This window comes from Lathyrus oleraceus, chromosome 7 (genome assembly GCF_024323335.1).
Source record: "Lathyrus oleraceus cultivar Zhongwan6 chromosome 7, CAAS_Psat_ZW6_1.0, whole genome shotgun sequence".
Lineage (NCBI taxonomy): Eukaryota > Viridiplantae > Streptophyta > Magnoliopsida > Fabales > Fabaceae > Lathyrus > Lathyrus oleraceus.
In genome coordinates, this window is record NC_066585.1 from 216,934,570 (window position 1) to 216,955,146 (window position 20,577).

The following is a 20,577-nucleotide window of genomic DNA, read 5'->3' on the forward strand; positions in this document are numbered from 1 at the left end:
TCCCTCCTTTGGGATGAATAACGCACGGTGGCGACTCTTCTGTCTTTTTCTTTCGCCGGTTGTTTTTTTTCGCACTGTATTTTTCAGGTTGCGACAGCTGGCGACTCTGCTGGGGACTGAAAGAAGTTGACCTCTTGCTGGTCCATCTGCCCTAAGCGAGTCCCTCATAGCTTTTGTAGTTTGTTTGTTTATTAGGTGTTCATGCTTTTGTGCAGTTATTTATTTACCTGCTTTACCTTATTGCATTGTGTATATATCATTGCTGTTTCTGTTGGCTGGCTGCTTGGTGATCTTTGTGAGATGAGTTCTATACCCGAACTCGAGTGCACTTAGGATAGGAGAATGGCATAGTCCTGTCAACTTGTGTGGAGTATTCCTTAGCGAGTTGACTTGCAAGCCCATTCACTTGGTGGAGGTCATGTTGAGATCAATAATGTCACATAAGTAAGTTGTGGTTAGACATTACTTGTTCCAATATAGACCTAAGAAGCCAAGGACCTTAGTTTACCAAACCCATCTTGGCCTATTCGTAGGACATAGTGCGAAAGTCGTTCAAATGTAAGATTTGATACGATTGTTACGCGATACTACACTCATAAGAGTCTCTCTTGAGAATATTGTTGGAATACGAGTAGTCGTTCCTCTGATAATATCCGAAAGATGGGATTATGACTATGGGAACCTTTTGTAGAACATGTTTGGCAGGTTTAAACCTTAGTACACTCCTTTTGGGTGGTTCTTAACCTAAACTCCATGCTCGTGACTTGCAACAAACCCTTGATTCATGGTTAATCCGATCAGGTATCCTTAATATCAATGGAACTCGGGTGTTGATAAGATGTAAACCATAATCCACCAAAATGGGTGGTTGATATTAAGGATAACATGATCCATCCCATGACCTTTGTTTGGTGTGCTCTTAATTTCTCTCCAGACAGTGCAACCTGACAGATGTTCAAGCGGGTCCATCAATTCTGATTGACATGCCTTTGCATTGCATAACATCATCTGCATATTTGCATCCGACATCTCATGCTTATTCATTTGCAGGGTATTCCCTTTCAAAACGGGGGTGCCTTAAAACTGAACAAGCAGTGCATCGCATACCATGCATATTAACCCTTGTCTGTTTTGCAGGTGTCACCGCAGTGTCTAATGTTTGTTCCCTGTATCAGGCAGTTATTGGTCCCAAGCGAGTTCACAGATACCCGACAAAGGAAAACCGTCCACGACTAGCGATGGACCAAGTACAGAAAGAGCTGGCTGATATGCGTGAAAGGATGGATCAGTTCATGACCTTGATGACTGGTATGGTAGAAGGCCAGGCGAAGCTGAAGGAATTGGTTGAGCAACCGAGGCCCGATCCAGAGGTGGAAATACCAAGTGCTGAGGGAAACCCTGGTAACCCTGGGAACACTTATAACCCTGTGAACACTGGAAACGCGGGTAACGCAAATGCTGATGGAAACCCGGGTAATGTTGGCAACACAGGGAATGTTGGAAATGATATTGGCGGAAGATACAATGTGAATCAAGGAATTCGGATTAACGGGCACCCCGTTACTGAAGATTGTCAGTATGATCAATTTTCTTTGCACGACGAAGCCCTCGAGACCACTCGCCGTATGGATGAGCTTGCTGAGAAGCTCAAATCTTTGGAGTCTCAAAATTCCTTAGGCTTTGATGTCACAAATCTTGGTCTGGTTCAGGGAGTAAGGATTCCTCACAAGTTCAAACCCCCTACTTTTGAGAAATACAGCGGGGCTTCTTGCCCACGCACTCATCTCCAATCTTATTTGGGAAGGTTGGGAGCTCACACGGAAGATGAAAAGCTGTGGATGTACTATTTTGAAGACAGTCTAACTGGAGCTTCTCGTGAATGGTATTCTCATTTGTCTCGTACTACCATCAAGAGCTGGAAAGACTTGGCAGAGGCTTTTATCAAGCAATATCAATACAACTTGGACATGGCTCCAAATCGGACCTTGTTGTAAGGTATGTCTCAGACTGCCAAGGAAACCTTTAGAGAATATGCTCAGCGTTGGAGACAGATTGCTGCGTCCGTCCAACCCCCTATGTCTGAAAGGGAGATGGCGGACATGTTCATGAACACTCTTCAAGGCAATTATATTGAGAGATTGGCTGCTTGCCCGTCAATCAGCTTTGCAGAGATAGTAATTGCTGGAGAAAGAATCGAGAGTCTGTTGAAGATGGGCCGAATTCAAGACAATAGTGCTTCCAAGAAACCGTTTGCTGGTAACGGTCAGCGAAGAAAAGAAGGCGAGACAAGCGCTGTGTATGCCGGCAGAGGCAGGAGTAAAGGACGCCCTAATTATTATCAAGATCAAGTGGCCGCAGTCACTATTCCAACACCTGTTCCTCAACCGCAATATCATCCGCAACAACAACCCAGGTACAACAATCAACAACAAGGAGGTAATCCGGGTCAGCAGAGACACTATCAACAACGTCCAAGGCAGACGGACCGGGTCATCGAGCCAATCCCAATGCCTTATTCAGTATTACTTCCCAAGCTGATTGACATGAATCTGGTTACATTGAGAACTCTGGCCCCACCAATCGATCCCAATAATTTGCCTAGAGGTTATGATGTCAACGCCAGATGTGCTTTTCACTCCAACGCACCTGGCCATACTACAGATAATTGCAAGGCTCTCCAGTTAAAGGTACAAGATTTGAGAGATGCCCAGGCTATCAATTTTGCTCCGGTGCCTAATGTTATCCAGAACCCGATGCCGGCTCACGGCGGGAAGGGGATTAATGCTGTCGAAGTGGTTGAAGCTGGTAATGCCCAAGGCTGGGGCAAATTTGTGGAGCCAGTCATCAAAGAAGACAAGTTTGGATTGGGGTATGCTCCGGGATCTCAGAAGAATGAAACCGGTACTCTCTCCAGCGGGGGTTTGGTTTCTCCCCACATCGTCAATGCTGCAGATGAAGACAAGGCTGACAGCGACTGTGACTTAGATAGCTGGATTCGCCCGTGTGTCCCGGGAGAAAAGCTCGACAATTGGTCGTCTGAAAAAACCGTCCGGGTTACTCTACTGAAAGAGTGATTTTTATTGTTTTCCTTTATTACATGCATAATAAAGTCTTACACTTTGCCCAAGGTGTAACGGCTCATTTGTAGGGCCATCCATTTAGTTACGTTTCGCAATTATTTTTATCATCAATAAAGGACGGCTTTTGCAAACAATTTTGTGTTCTCTTTCTTTCAGTTTTTTTTACTTTTTACAAAAAAAAATGGCAATGTTTCTTTTTTCGTTTTTCCTTTCTTTCAAAAAAAAATCTCTCATTCTAAGGTAAAGCATGATCCTCCATCATGCAGAGCCGACCACTCGGATCTCACTGCTAACGACACTGCTATGGCCAAGTATGACTTCGACAATCCTATCTATCAAGCCGAAGAAGGGGCTGAGGAAGATTGTGAATTGCCTGAAGGGTTAGCCAGATTGTTGAAACAGGAGGACCGAGCTATTACACCTTATCAGGAGGTGGTTGAGACCATCAACGTTGGTACCGAAGACGACAAGAAAGAGATCAAGATCGGGGCCAGTCTACAGGCCGAGAGGAAAGACCGTTGATCATGTACTTGACTGTGTTAGAAAGGTCAATGGGTTGTGTGCTCGGTCAGCATGACGAGTCAGGTCGAAAAGAGCATGCAATATACTACCTTAGCAAAAGTTTACCGACTGTGAACAAAGATACTCATTGCTCGAGAAAACTTGCCGCGCTTTGGCATGGGCTGCTCGCCGACTAAGACAGTATATGTTGACTCACACGACTCTATTGATATCAAAAATGGATTCAGTCAAGTATATTTTTGAAAAGCCATCACTTACCGGAAAGGTTACTAGGTGACAAATGATACTGACAGAGTATGACATCCAATACACTTCACAAAAAGCCATCAAGGGAAGTGTCTTGTCAGACTATCTTGCAGAGCAACCGATTGATGATTACCAACCTATGAGGTTTGACTTTCCTGATGAGGACATCATGTTTCTCAAATCGAAAGATTGAGAGGAACCACTCCCGGAGGAGGGGCCTGACCCTGAATCCAAATGGGTTATGATGTTTGATGGGGCGGTCCACGTCAATGGTCGCGGAGTTGGTGTAGTGTTGATCACACCGGAAGGGGGTTCATATGCCATTTGGTGCCAGAATAACTTTTCCCTGCACCAACAATGAAGCCGAATACGAAGCTTGTATCCTAAGACTTGAGGAAGCCGTCAATATACAGATTAAAACCCTGGATGTATACGGGGATTCAGCTTTGGTCATCAATCAAACCAACGGGAAATGGTGCTATGCTGGAACTACGTACCCAGAATTGACGTATCTCGGTCAGAGACGAATGAAGAAAGCATTTGGTCAGAAAGTGCGCCCTCGGGAGTATCGAGTCGGTGAATTGGTACTCAAAAGAATTCTTCCTCCCAACACAGATCACAGGGGCAAATGGACACCGAACTATGAGGGTCCATACGTGGTTAAAAGAGTTTTCTATGGCGGAGCTTGATGCTAACAACCATGGATGGCGAAGGATTCCCGTCCCCTGTCAACTCAGACGCAGTTAAAAAATACTTCGCATAAAATAGACCCGCTGGACGATAAAAAGAATAGTCCAGGCAAAAAAAGGGCATCCCGACGAACAAAAAAAAAAGAATAAAGAGGTTCGGGCAAAAATTAGGGATATAAAAAAAGAGTACACCCGATGAGTCGAAAACCCAAAAGGGCGGCTCAGGCAAAAATGGGTATCCCGGTGGATTGAAAACCCGAAAAAGGGGGCGATCCAGGCAAAAGTTAGGGAATAAGCGAATGACTATGATCTGAGTTCATCAGTGTTATATCACCGTTTCATTCAATCCGGCAATCTTCGAAGGTTAAAGATCAACTAATCATCCACTTCAGAAAGCAAGATGAGCAGAGCGTCTTGAGGACATACGAGCCATAGCAGAGTCGAAACTCAGTGGGACCCCGTTTCCACATTGCCATTAGGATAGTTCTCTTTTTATAGCGATCACCTCTTTTCAGGGATCAGCTTCCTGATACCCTCGCCTATTCCTGGCACAAATTTTCTCCCCATTAAGAGTCGAATAATTCAGTTAAAGAGCCTCTTTATTTTTCATTTATCAGTTTGTTTGCAAAAATGTCCGAATTTTTGATAAAACATATTGCATATGAACATAATGGTGGCTTTTGCAGATGGTTTGCACAGGAAAACATTTAAAATTGCTTTGAATATGCTTAATCCCGGACGGTGAATTCAAACCGAGTAATTCCCCCGAGGCATACGTGTATTTTTGGTTGCAGGTCACAGGAACCGGATGCCAAGTCATGAATCCTCATCCCCAAGCGGTTGACAAAGTCTCTCCTCAGCAGAGCATGTTCCCCAACAGAGTTGACAGTATCCAGACTGTCTATCCCCAGTAGAGTTGACAGTATCCAGACTATATATCCCTAGCGGAGTTGACGGTGTCAGACTGTATCTTCCTAGCAACAGCGGAGTGGTTGCATACCCAACAGACAAGAGGGTGGTGTTCCCAGTGTTCATCTCATCCCCAACATTATTTATAACAGATTTGTTCTAATCCCCAGCTTGAGGGCGATTAGCAAGTTCATATCCCCAGCAAAGGTCGTTTCCTACGACATTTCCCCAGGAAGTGTTTTCCCCACAGACTCTCCTCACAGAGCCTCGCCGAGAAAAGTTTCCATAGTTCATACTCCCCCCGCAAGGTCAACTTTTCAAGCAGCCAATTTATTTTTGGTGGCTCATTGGTCCCGGCAGACGGATCATTCCCCACAGAGCATTCAAGGATTGATACAGCGATTTGTTCCCTACTGAAGTTTGCTTCCCCAAGCAGATTTCTTTTTACACCATGCATAACATTTGCATTTGCATGCATATCATATCAAGCATACACATAAGCTGATAAACAGGTTCTTCCAAGCAGACTGAAGAATTACTTTACAACCAAGGTCATGAGATCCATCCAGAGGATCAAGCGTGAGTGATCCAGCCTGAGGGTCATTTCGAAGATTCAGCCTGAGAATCGTTTTCCAGTGATCCAGCCTGAGGGTCATTTTGAAGATTCAGCCTGAGAATCATGTTCCAGTGATCCAGCCTGAGGGTCATTTCGAAGATTCAGCCTGAGAATCGTGTTCCAGTAAGCCAGCCTAAGGCTCAATTTGAAGATTCCCCAGTGAAGTCGCCTACAAGCTTTATTTCCCCAGCAAGCCTAAGTCTAATTGAGGAGTCGTTACAACATGTTCTATCCCGAAGAATATGTACGAAGCCCAAAAGTGGAATATTCTCGAAGTTGCATATCTAATATGAAGGTTGGGTTTAGATTTCAAAAGAAGGTCAACCAGCGCATGCCTCAGATGCGGGATCCTAATGACGGGAATTTATCATCAAAACAATCCAGATCTAGCCAGAAGATCGAAGTAGATTCAGCCAGAGAATCGAAACAAAGGAGATCTAGCCAGAAGATCGAAGAAGATCTAGCCAGAAGATCAAAGTCAGGTCTAGCCCGAAGACCGAAAATGGATTCAGCAAGAGAATCAAAGGAAATAGATTCAGCCAGAGAATCGAAACGGAGGAGATCTAGCCAGAAGATCGAAGAAGATCTAGCCATAAGATCAAAATCGTATCCAGCCCGAGGATCAAAATTAATATCCAACCAGAGGACTAAATTGAGTATAGGTTCAGCCAGAGGATCGACACTCCAGATCCAGCCAGAGGATCGAAACTCCAGATTAAGCCAGAGGATCGGAAGAAAGATAAACAGCGCGGTGTATTTCCGCGTTTTTGTGGTGTTCTCGGAGCGCAAATTTTCGGTCTATCTTTGGTATTCAATCACAGTTCACCCCGTTTGTCTGATAAGCTGTTCGCTTTCATCCTACTCGGGTTAGCTGATGTTTGAATAGGGGCAGCTGTAACACCCCAAAATTTGCCCTCCTCATTCATGCATTCATTTAGCATTTCATATTGCATTTCATCATGTCAATCAGAATTAGATCAAAAAAAAAAACGAAAAAAATATAAAACGAAAAAAAAATAAATAAATAAAAAAAAACGAAAAAATAAAATAAAAAATAAAATAAAATAATAATAATAATAATAATAATAATAAATTTTTTTATTAATTAATTAATTAATTAATTAATTAAATAAATAATTAAATAAATAAAATATAATAAAAAATATTTTGGACTTGGGTCTCTCTCATTTGAGCCCACAAAACCATGAAATTCAGTCTATAAATACCAAGGCTTCACTTGAGAGAACACAGAACAGAAGAGGAGAAGAAGGAAGAGAAGCAAAACACTCTGAGGTTTCCTTGGAACAAAACCCTGAGGCAAAAGATAGTGAGAGAAGACCTAACGGAGTTCAGAGCAGCCTCCAAACCCCGAAGGGAACTCAACTACACAGAATCACCTCTGCCTCACATAAACCCTGAAGATTGTTTTGTAAACCTCACGGGTGCAACTCAATTTCAATCAAGCTCTCCAATCAGGTTTGCCTTTATTCCCATTACCTTTTGCTTTGAAGTTGAATACTCTGAATGTATGAGGTATGATGGATGAATTTCATTAAGTTTTTCGCCCATGGGTTTAATATGTATATGAATGTATAAACAATGCCTTGAATGTTTAACCGTTTAATTTTTGAGTGTATGCCACAGGGTTTGAGGTTTCTGAAACCATACTGTTATTCATGAAAAAAATGCTTATGGTGTTTCACTAACCCTTTTGTTGAGTTTTTGTGAGGGTTCACATGACTTTTGCAGGGATAACTTGCGTGGTTTCCCACTTTATTTGTGGGATAACCCCTGGAGGTTCATTCCGATTACCTGTACTGACCCACTTTCTTTGATGATGTTAGCTTGGAAGGATCTCAGGGTTTCCTATTCCTCTAATTGCTGTTACTTCGGATCTTTATCCGCGTGGTACTTTTATATTTTTCCCGCATTTTACTGCTTTCCTAGCTGGAAGACCTCGATAGGAGGCAACGTTTGAGCCCCTTGGTGGCATTTTACTTTGAGATACATGTTTTGTGTTTTGTATTCATATCCCTGCAGGTAGCGCGATTCCTTCATCAAGGACTGCCTTTTTGCCCTCGAGCATCCCAAACCCTAAAACCCAAAGCAACACGTTAACTCCTTCTACTACAGGCGAGTAAGTCTCCAAAGGTCGAGCATTCGGTAGATTGCGTAGTGACATCGTTCGCCCAAAACCCAATCCATAACCCCGTAGTTAGCCGAACTACGTTTTGCTCTGATTCTCAGGCCAGATGAGATACGTAGGCATAAGACGCGATGTCTTAGCGAGCACACATCCCCCAACCCATAGGTCAGCCGAGCTACGAAGACTCTGATTCTCATATTCAGATGAGATACGTATGCAGTGGATGCGACATCCGCGCGAGTCATTTTCATTTAACCCTTTTTTTTTGGCAAACAGCACAAGATAAACCCACACCCTTTAGACGAAAACTACAAAAGTGGATCCCGTAGAGTACTACGGATGCGTAGGGATGCTAATACCTTCCCTTCGCATAACTGACTCCCGAACCCAAGATTTGGTTGCGAGACCCTGTCTTGTCCTTTCCTTTTTTCAGGTTTACTTCGAGCGTTTCCTTTCCCTCCTTTGGGATGAATAACGCACGGTGGCGACTCTTCTGTCTTTTTCTTTCGCCGGTTGTTTTTTTTCGCACTGTATTTTTCAGGTTGCGATAGCTGGCGACTCTGCTGGGGACTGAAAGAAGTTGACCTCTTGCTGGTCCATCTGCCCTAAGCGAGTCCCTCCTAGCTTTTGTAGTTTGTTTGTTTATTGGGTGTTCATGCTTTTGTGCAGTTATTTATTTACCTGCTTTACCTTATTGCATTGTGTATATATCATTGCTGTTTCTGTTGGCTGGCTGCTTGGTGATCTTTGTGAGATGAGTTCTATACCCAAACTCGAGTGCACTTAGGATAGGAGAATGGCATAGTCCTGTCAACTTGTGTGGAGTATTCCTTAGCGAGTTGACTTGCAAGCCCATTCACTTGGTGGAGGTCATGTTGAGATCAATAATGTCACATAAGTAAGTTGTGGTTAGACATTACTTGTTCCAATATAGACCTAAGAAGCCAAGGACCTTAGTTTACCAAACCCATCTTGGCCTATTCGTAAGACGTAGTGCGAAAGTCGTTCAAATGTAAGATTTGATACGATTGTTACGCGATACTACACTCATAAGAGTCTCTCTTGAGAATATTGTTGGAATACGAGTAGTCGTTCCTCTGATAATATCCGAAAGATGGGATTATGACTATGGGAACCTTTTGTAGAACATGTTTGGCAGGTTTAAACCTTAGTACACTCCTTTTGGGTGGTTCTTAACCTAAACTCCATGCTCGTGACTTGCAACAAACCCTTGATTCATGGTTAATCCGATCAGGTATCCTTAATATCAATGGAACTCGGGTGTTGATAAGATGTAAACCATAATCCACCAAAATGGGTGGTTGATATTAAGGATAACATGATCCATCCCATGACCTTTGTTTGGTGTGCTCTTAATTTCTCTCCAGACAGTGCAACCTGACAGATGTTCAAGCGGGTCCATCAATTCTGATTGACATGCCTTTGCATTGCATAACATCATCTGCATATTTGCATCCAACATCTCATGCTTATTCATTTGCAGGGTATTCCCTTTCAAAACGGGGGTGCCTTAAAACTGAACAAGCAGTGCATCACATACCATGCATATTAACCCTTGTCTGTTTTGCAGGTGTCACCGCAGTGTCTAATGTTTGTTCCCTGTATCAGGCAGTTATTGGTCCCAAGCGAGTTCACAGATACCCGACAAAGGAAAACCGTCCACGACTAGCGATGGACCAAGTACAGAAAGAGCTGGCTGATATGCGTGAAAGGATGGATCAGTTCATGACCTTGATGACTGGTATGGTAGAAGGCCAGGCGAAGCTGAAGGAATTGGTTGAGCAACCGAGGCCCGATCCAGAGGTGGAAATACCAAGTGCTGAGGGAAACCCTGGTAACCCTGGGAACACTTATAACCCTGTGAACACTGGAAACGCGGGTAACGCAAATGCTGATGGAAACCCGGGTAATGTTGGCAACACAGGGAATGTTGGAAATGATATTGGCGGAAGATACAATGTGAATCAAGGAATTCGGATTAACGGGCACCCCGTTACTGAAGATTGTCAGTATGATCAATTTTCTTTGCACGACGAAGCCCTCGAGACCACTCGCCGTATGGATGAGCTTGCTGAGAAGCTCAAATCTTTGGAGTCTCAAAATTCCTTAGGCTTTGATGTCACAAATCTTGGTCTGGTTCAGGGAGTAAGGATTCCTCACAAGTTCAAACCCCCTACTTTTGAGAAATACAACGGGGCTTCTTGCCCACGCACTCATCTCCAATCTTATTTGGGAAGGTTGGGAGCTCACACGGAAGATGAAAAGCTGTGGATGTACTATTTTGAAGACAGTCTAACTGGAGCTTCTCGTGAATGGTATTCTCATTTGTCTCGTACTACCATCAAGAGCTGGAAAGACTTGGCAGAGGCTTTTATCAAGCAATATCAATACAACTTGGACATGGCTCCAAATCGGACCTTGTTGCAAGGTATGTCTCAGACTGCCAAGGAAACCTTTAGAGAATATGCTCAGTGTTGGAGACAGATTACTGCGTCCGTCCAACCCCCTATGTCTGAAAGGGAGATGGCGGACATGTTCATGAACACTCTTCAAGGCAATTATATTGAGAGATTGGCTGCTTACCCGTCAATCAGCTTTGCAGAGATAGTAATTGCTGGAGAAAGAATCGAGAGTCTGTTGAAGATGGGCCGAATTCAAGACAATAGTGCTTCCAAGAAACCGTTTGCTGGTAACGGTCAGCGAAGAAAAGAAGGCGAGACAAGCGCTGTGTATGCCGGCAGAGGCAGGAGTAAAGGACGCCCTAATTATTATCAAGATCAAGTGGCCGCAGTCACTATTCCAACACCTGTTCCTCAACCGCAGTATCATCCGCAACAACAACCCAGGTACAACAATCAACAATCAAGGAGGTAATCCGGGTCAGCAGAGACATTATCAACAACGTCCAAGGCAGACGGATCGGGTCATCGAGCCAATCCCAATGCCTTATTCAGTATTACTTCCCAAGCTGATTGACATGAATCTGGTTACATTGAGAACTCTGGCCCCACCAATCGATCCCAATAATTTTCCTAGAGGTTATGATGTCAACGCCAGATGTGCTTTTCACTCCAACGCACCTGGCCATACTACAGATAATTGCAAGGCTCTCTAGTTAAAGGTACAAGATTTGAGAGATGCCCAGGCTATCAATTTTGCTCCGGTGCCTAATGTTATCCAGAACCCGATGCCGGCTCATGGCGGGCAGGGGATTAATGCTGTCGAAGTGGTTGAAGCTGGTAATGCCCAAGGCTGGGGCAAATTTGTGGAGCCAGTCATCAAAGAAGTCAAGTTTGGATTGGGGTATGCTCCGGGATCTCAGAAGAATGAAACCGGTACTCTCTCCAGCGGGGGTTTGGTTTCTCCCCACATCGTCAATGCTGCAGATGAAGACAAGGCTGACAGCGACTGTGACTTAGATAGCTGGATTCGCCCGTGTGTCCCGGGAGAAAAGCTCGACAATTGGTCGTCTGAAAAAACCGTCCGGGTTACTCTACTGAAAGAGTGATTTTTATTGTTTTCCTTTATTACATGCATAATAAAGTCTTACACTTTGCCCAAGGTGTAACGGCTCATTTGTAGGGCCATCCATTTAGTTACGTTTCGCAATTATTTTTATCATCAATAAAGGACGGCTTTTGCAAACAATTTTGTGTTCTCTTTCTTTCAGTTTTTTTTACTTTTTACAAAAAAAAATGGCAATGTTTCTTTTTTCGTTTTTCCTTTCTTTCAAAAAAAAATCTCTCTCATTCTAAGGTAAAGCATGATCCTCCATCATGCAGAGCCGACCACTCGGATCTCACTGCTAACGACACTGCTATGGCCAAGTATGACTTCGACAATCCTATCTATCAAGCCGAAGAAGGGGCTGAGGAAGATTGTGAATTGCCTGAAGGGTTAGCCAGATTGTTGAAACAGGAGGACCGAGCTATTACACCTTATCAGGAGGTGGTTGAGACCATCAACGTTGGTACCGAAGACGACAAGAAAGAGATCAAGATCGGGGCCAGTCTACAGGCCGAGAGGAAAGACCGTTGATCATGTACTTGACTGTGTTAGAAAGGTCAATGGGTTGTATGCTCGGTCAGCATGACGAGTCAGGTCGAAAAGAGCATGCAATATACTACCTTAGCAAAAGTTTACCGACTGTGAACAAAGATACTCATTGCTCGAGAAAACTTGCCGCGCTTTGGCACGGGCTGCTCGCCGACTAAGACAGTATATGTTGACTCACACGACTCTATTGATATCAAAAATGGATTCAGTCAAGTATATTTTTGAAAAGCCATCACTTACCGGAAAGGTTACTAGGTGACAAATGATACTGACAGAATATGACATCCAATATACTTCACAAAAAGCCATCAAGGGAAGTGTCTTGTCAGACTATCCTGCAGAGCAACCGATTGATGATTACCAACCTATGAGGTTTGACTTTCCTGATGAGGACATCATGTTTCTCAAATCGAAAGATTGAGAGGAACCACTCCCGGAGGAGGGGCCTGACCCTGAATCCAAATGGGTTATGATGTTTGATGGGGCGGTCCACGTCAATGGTCGCGGAGTTGGTGTAGTGTTGATCACACCGGAAGGGGGTTCATATGCCATTTGGTGCCAGAATAACTTTTCCCTGCACCAACAATGAAGCCGAATACGAAGCTTGTATCCTAAGACTTGAGGAAGCCGTCAATATACAGATTAAAACCCTGGATGTATACGGGGATTCAGCTTTGGTCATCAATCAAACCAACGGGAAATGGTGCTATGCTGGAACTACGTACCCAGAATTGACGTATCTCGGTCAGAGACGAATGAAGAAAGCATTTGGTCAGAAAGTGCGCCCTCGGGAGTATCGAGTCGGTGAATTGGTACTCAAAAGAATTCTTCCTCCCAACACAGATCACAAGGGCAAATGGACACCGAACTATGAGGGTCCATACGTGGTTAAAAGAGTTTTCTCTGGCGGAGCTCTGATGCTAACAACCATGGATGGCGAAGACTTCCCGTCCCCTGTCAACTCAGACGCAGTTAAAAAATACTTCGCATAAAATAGACCCGCTGGACGATAAAAAGAATAGTCCAAGCAAAAAAAGGGCATCCCAACGAACAAAAAAAAAGAATAAAGAGGTTCGGGCAAAAATTAGGGATATAAAAAAAGAGTACACCCGGTGAGTCGAAAACCCAAAAGGGCGGCTCAGGCAAAAATGGGTATCCCGGTGGATTGAAAACCCGAAAAAGGGGGCGATCCAGGCAAACGTTAGGGAATAAGCGAATGACTATGATCTGAGTTCATCAGTGTTATATCACCGTTTCATTCAATCCGGCAATCTTCAAAGGTTAAAGATCAACTAATCATCCACTTCAGAAAGCAAGATGAGCAGAGCGTCTTGAGGACATACGAGCCATAGCAGAGTCGAAACTCAGTGGGACCCCGTTTCCACATTTGCCATTAGGATAGTTCTCTTTTTATAGCGATCACCTCTTTTCAGGGATCAACTTCCTGATACCCTCGCCTATTCCTGGCACAAATTTTCTCCCCATTAAGAGTCGAATAATTCAGTTAAAGAGCCTCTTTATTTTTCATTTATCAGTTTGTTTGCAAAAATGTCCGAATTTTTGATAAAACATATTGCATATGAACATAATGGTGGCTTTTGCAGATGGTTTGCACAGGAAAACATTTAAAATTGCTTTGAATATGCTTAATCCCGGACGGTGAATTCAAACCGAGTAATTCCCCCGAGGCATACGTGTATTTTTGGTTGCAGGTCACAGGAACCGGATGCCAAGTCATGAATCCTCATCCCCAAGCGGTTGACAAAGTCTCTCCTCAGCAGAGCATGTTCCCCAATAGAGTTGACAGTATCCAGACTGTCTATCCCCAGTAGAGTTGACAGTATCCAGACTATATATCCCTAGCGGAGTTGACGGTGTCAGACTGTATCTTCCTAGCAACAGCGGAGTGGTTGCATACCCAACGGACAAGAGGGTGGTGTTCCCAGTGTTCATCTCATCCCCAGCATTATTTATAACAGATTTGTTCTAATCCCCAGCTTGAGGGCGATTAGCAAGTTCATATCCCCAGCAAAGGTCGTTTCCTACGACATTTCCCCAGGAAGTGTTTTCCCCACAGACTCTCCTCACAGAGCCTCGCCGAGAAAAGTTTCCATAGTTCATACTCCCCCCGCAAGGTCAACTTTTCAAGCAGCCAATTTATTTTTGGTGGCTCATTGGTCCCGGCAGACGGATCATTCCCCACAGAGCATTCAAGGATTGATACAGCGATCTGTTCCCTACTGAAGTTTGCTTCCCCAAGCAGATTTCTTTTTACACCATGCATAACATTTGCATTTGCATGCATATCATATCAAGCATACACATAAGCTGATAAACAGGTTCTTCCAAGCAGACTGAAGAATTACTTTACAACCAAGGTCATGAGATCCATCCAGAGGATCAAGCGTGAGTGATCCAGCCTGAGGGTCATTTCGAAGATTCAGCCTGAGAATCATTTTCCAGTGATCCAGCCTGAGGGTCATTTTGAAGATTCAGCCTGAGAATCGTGTTCCAGTGATCCAGCCTGAGGGTCATTTCGAAGATTCAACCTGAGAATCGTGTTCCAGTAAGCCAGCCTAAGGCTCAATTTGAAGATTCCCCAGTGAAGTCGCCTACAAGCTTTATTTCCCCAGCAAGCCTAAGTCTAATTGAGGAGTCGTTACAACATGTTCTAGCCCGAAAAATACAGTGCGAAACAAAGGACCAGACTCATCCATGTGGGGATGGTGGTGGAAGCCACCATCTTCTCCGGCCAGTTAACAACTTCCGGCCACCACGCGCAGGTTTTTCAACCTCAACCAAAATGAAAAACTATGGTACCAAAATGAAGTTGGGGTGATGTACATCACCCCTTTAACCTTGGATTGTCCTTAATGTTTCTATTAAGTGAGAAATCTGAGCTTGAAAATCAAGGTGTACAAACTGAAATGGTTCAAATCATGAAATCAAGACCACCACTGGCCTGCCTCTTGCTTGAGGACTTCAGAAAACAGTTTAAACTAGAGAAATTCACATGGTATAGCAAGCTTTAGATCAAAACAGTTTGGTGTTATACCTTTGAAGTGCAACTTTAAACAACACGATCTCTTCAAGCTTTTGCTTCCAATTTGATCAGGAGATGATGAGGATGCAAGGCTAAGGAATTAAGACTTGAAGATCAACTGATTGTGTTGAAATTCAAGCTTGAAATTGAGAAATGAAAAGTGAAATTCCTTTGAGAGAGGTTAGGTTTTGAATCCAGCAGAGTTTCAGATCACCTTGAGGTTGAGATTTGAATGAGCAAGGCCATGCATGGGCCTGTACAGGCGCATGTGAGGCCCAAAATTGGATGGAATTGGAAGCTGATATCATTTGCAGATGGTTTGGACGTGTACAAAGGCCTGGCATTAGCTTGTGGATCAAGTTACAAAGTGAATTGCATAATTGGACCTAAACATTCATCTCTTCGATAGTCCCACATGGAAAATCCAAACATAGTGGTGTGAGTAATGGTTTGAAAGCTCTTGACATAAGGAACAAAAGCTATGTTGGGAAAAAATTCATTCGGAGTTTGGAAATTTATGAAAACTGGCCTTGAAGTTTGAGGTACAAAACATGTCTAGGTTTCCTTTAATTTTTTTTACCAAAAGTGATCAACTTCAAGCCCCCTGTTTCAATGATGCAAGCCTCAAATGGAAAAACCTCCAACATAAACGTTGTATATCTTTTCAAGTGGATCAATTTGGACTTAAATTTTGCATCATTTGGATTTTTAATGAGAAGGTTATGGGCACTTGAAGTTGGACATTTTTCAAATTCAATGGTTTTGGTCCAAAGTGACCTATAATGTTTTGTATTATCACATGTGTTTCTTTTAGGATTATGGAATTTTATCCAACATAACATTTGAAGTATACATCTTAAGATTTCCAATGAAATTGGTCTCACCTCAAAATCATAAAAATTAAGGAAGTTAGGTCTTTGGGAAGTTGACCCAAAATTAGGGTTTCAGTCAAAATGACCTATAATGTTTTGAAATGAATGATAACCTTCCAAGTTTCAAATGGATTTATTAAGAACATTAAAGTTGTTCATATGGGTCTTAAGAACAATATTGATCTTGGGGTCATCTTCATTTGACAAACACATTAAAAGTTGTGTCTCAATGGATCTCAGATTGGTTAGATGACTTGGCTGGTCAACTTCTCAAGGCCAAACTTCAAATCTTGATGAATGAATGATTGAGGATACTCACATAGGCTCATATATGCATAAAATAATTAATGAAAGAACTTCCCTTGATTGAATTTGATCATAGGTTGAGGTTGCTTCATGAGCAAGGCATAGTCAATGCACAACTGAATTAGGGTTTCCTTGGGAAACAAGCCTCAAGCCCTTTGGGTTATCTTGATCAAATTGGAAAATTTAGATACTTGGGAGAAATATGTGATGATTAGGAACTTTGTGGACCATTGTCATGCTTGTTCTCATCTTCATCTAGCCACTTCATTGGGCATAGGTGCCTCCTAGGAGCAGAGGATCTCATGATTACTTGAGCTTCAAAACAAAAAGAGTTAGTGACATATTGTTGTGCTTTTGGTTAGTAAACAAAATAAGAAAAGCAATAATATACAATAAAATCATGCTTGGTGGTCTCAAACCAACTCACACAAGTCCCACCCCTAGGGTTAAGGAGCCACACATGCTATGATCCTTGAGGCAAATGCATTAAGCAATGATATGATGCCATGAGGGATCTTAGGGTCAAAATTAAGGTCTTACAGATTCCCCTATTTAAGGTCATTCTAGCCGGAGATATGAAGATTAAAATCTTCGTCTCGACGAGGTAGAATGAGCTTAAATAATAACAAAGATACAAATTTGGTCCATAAGAGACCTCATGATGCAAATGTATGCATGCAAAAGTTAATACTCTGTGGGGAAATATGGCCACAAAGGAAAAAATAAATCAGAGAGAGACCGAAAGTCCATAGGAGTAGAACACTCACTAGGGAGACATAGACTCTGGGGAAAATAGGGCAAAAATGCGTGAGCAGGTCACGACTTGAAAACATGTTGGGAGACACAAGGGGATTCCACGAAAATAAATCGATGGAAAGACTCAGGCTGACACAAAGACGCATGTATTGGGGAATATGGCGATACAACAAAACTAATCCACAAAGGATACATCGGATAAAAATCCAGACTCATACAGGGGTGTCCACAAAGGACTCAACTGAGGAAGAAAAACGAGATATTACCAACATCTGGGTAATAAAATCAAAAAGAGACATGTCATCAAAACACTGGTTACTGGGTGAGAACAACACGGTCAGGGAGAAAGAATATCTAAGACCGGTATAAAGGTGAGAGATATCAATCATCCGAAACATCTGAGGAGGACCCAAAAGGCACATCGCTCAGGAAAATCTGACTCCAAGAGGACAAAAAGTCATAATAGGGAGCACAAGGAAGGAACACCAGGGATACCGGTTACTGGGCATATAATAGGTGACCAACCTGGCGTGAATTGGGAACATACCCAAGACACTCATCATCCGAAAAGGAGGGCTGAAAAAGCAAACTCAATTTACAGGATGGATATTCGATTCCACAAGGAAAAACGAATCTTGCTCAACTGGGGAAGAAAAAGACTTCGACTGAAGAGCACATGAGATATATTATCTATTACCGTCAGAAGGTAGATAACATACTCGCATGGAAGATTATCCACAACCGGTTACTGGGTTAATAAAGGATAAATCGACCGAAAAGAAAGGACATCGGGATACCGATTACTGGGTATAAAATGATAACCAATCCAAAGGAGAAACAATCATTACCAAACAAGGGTAAATGAAAGATGACTCGCGGGGGATGAATTGCTTAACAAAAGAAATTACCCAGGAGATATATCACCGGTTACTGGGTGGTATACTCAAAAACGAAGGAATATCAATACCGAATATTGAATAAAGATAACCAACAAAGAGGGTATTACATCTACCGGTTACTGGGTAGAAAACCACATAAATAGGACTTACAACTACCGGTTACTGGGTAAAAGGCCAGAGAAATATCCACTGGGGAAAAGATGAACAAGTACTGGTTACTGAGCAATTGAACAACTAAACCACATGGAACTGCATGGAAATATCAAGAAAGGAGTCAATATAGGAACAAACTAGAAAGACACAATCAAACAAGACTTAACCCAATGAGGATATAACTTAGGGGAGTAATTCCATCCAGATACACAACTGGGGAGGAAACTGAAACAAAAATCATCCACGAGGACATAACTCAGTGGGTAACATAGAAGGAAATATAGACACTTTCTGCCTATAGGGCTGACTCTATATGGAGAGATCAGACACAAGCATCTGCTTGGGGAAGAATATTTCACCAACATCAGGAGATAACAAGCAAAGATATATGTAAAAGAATGCAACATGAATATCTGCATGCTATGATTATGCATGTATATGCATAGTTTATGTATGATTAATGCTGACAGACAGACATATCTAACACAAACAAGTCCGAGAATCTATGGACGGACATCCGGTATAACATCTCAAAAGAGAAAGGCTAGGCCCCAGGAGAAATCAAATCTGGTGGGGAGCATCGGATACCAGGAGACACAGACCACCGCTGGGGACAAAGACCGCTGTTGGGGATAAGCAAAGGTCACAACCATCAACCGCCGGGGATAGGCAAAGTCTTAGCTGGGGAACATGCAGAGATATCAATAAGATATGCTGTTGAACAGACATAAGATCCATCGTAGAGGAAACTCTACTGGGGAGCTCAACACGGATAACATCCGTCGTAGAAGAAACTCTACTGGGGAACTTATCAGGGGATGATATGAAACTCCGTGGGGAACAACCACCAAACGAAAACACATCAATCAAGCATTCTCTTCCAATTGCTGAAGAGACATCTCTGCTACCAGGAGAAGGAACAAATTGCTTCGCTGGGGAAGAAAATAACACATCTTCCTCGAAATCCCTCAATACTGGGAAATGCCTTCCACTCGGAGGGGATACCAATGTCAAGCTAGGATCAGGCAACCCTACAGAGGATGGTCTGCAAGCGACCAAACTGGGGATAATCTGCTGCAAGCAAACCTACTGGGGTGAGCTGCAAGCCAACCTGCTGGGGAGAAACCACAAGTACCTCCGGAGGAACTGTCTTGGATGAGGGAATCGGAAGTGAATCCTTCATCAACACGTGCCATGCTGGGGATGAAAAGGGAACAAACCCTTCACCAACTTCTCTAGGCAACCAACTGCTGAGGAGATACCTGAAAAAACTTTGCAGGGAACACATGTTTACTCTGCTGGAGACTTCTATTCATGTCGGGGGAAGACCAACTTCCTCCTGAATAGATAGCATATCAACTTTAATCAATTTATAAGGGATTTTAGGTCAGTCCACACAAGGGATGACAACCATATAATTGATAAAATGCTAGTGCCTGGTGTAGAGGCATATACATCTCTAAAAGATCGAGGCCAAAACTCAAGACTTTCTGGGGATTTGATAATGTATTATTCTTTTTGCGCTCACTGGGGAGACAACCTGAAAGACGATGAAGAGAAAACAATCATGCCAGAACATGAACAAATGTCTTACCCTTTGGGAGATCATACTATCCTTGGGAGAGCACTAAAGACATTCCATTTATCCTTTCAGTCATTGTGAATGTTCACTTTGTTTAAAAACAGTTTATAAAAACTTTATTTGTTTAAAAAAATGATATTTATCAATTAAAACATGCAAAAAATTGTTAAGCAGAAACAAATAAGAGTGCAAAGAATTGGATAAAGGCTCAAATTTATTTGATAGAATGGTAGTCCGCAAATGGCGAGACTCCATGGATCTTTACAAATTTGAAATTGGTGATATATATTGGAAAAAAGGATACATTGACCATAATGACCATTTCTCCACCAACTCTGAATCCAATGTATTTGAAGCTTCAGTTGACGATGACTGAGCGAGAATCTTTGACAGAAGACACTTGTAAAACGAAGTCTTGTCAGGATGCAGTTACTTGCCAAATCCCTAATTTTTGCCTAGATTGCCCCAAGGTGAGGTACTCAATCTAGCGGGATATCTAAATTCATTTTTTATGTCTCTAACTTTTGCCTGGACCGTCCTTTCGGGTTTTCAATCCACCGAGACGCTCATTTTTGCCTAAGTCGCCCTTTCGGGTTTTCAACTTAGCGAGCTATTCTGTTTTTATTTTAGGCGAAGTATTTCTTGACTGCATCTGAATTCACAAGACGAGTGAAATCCTCC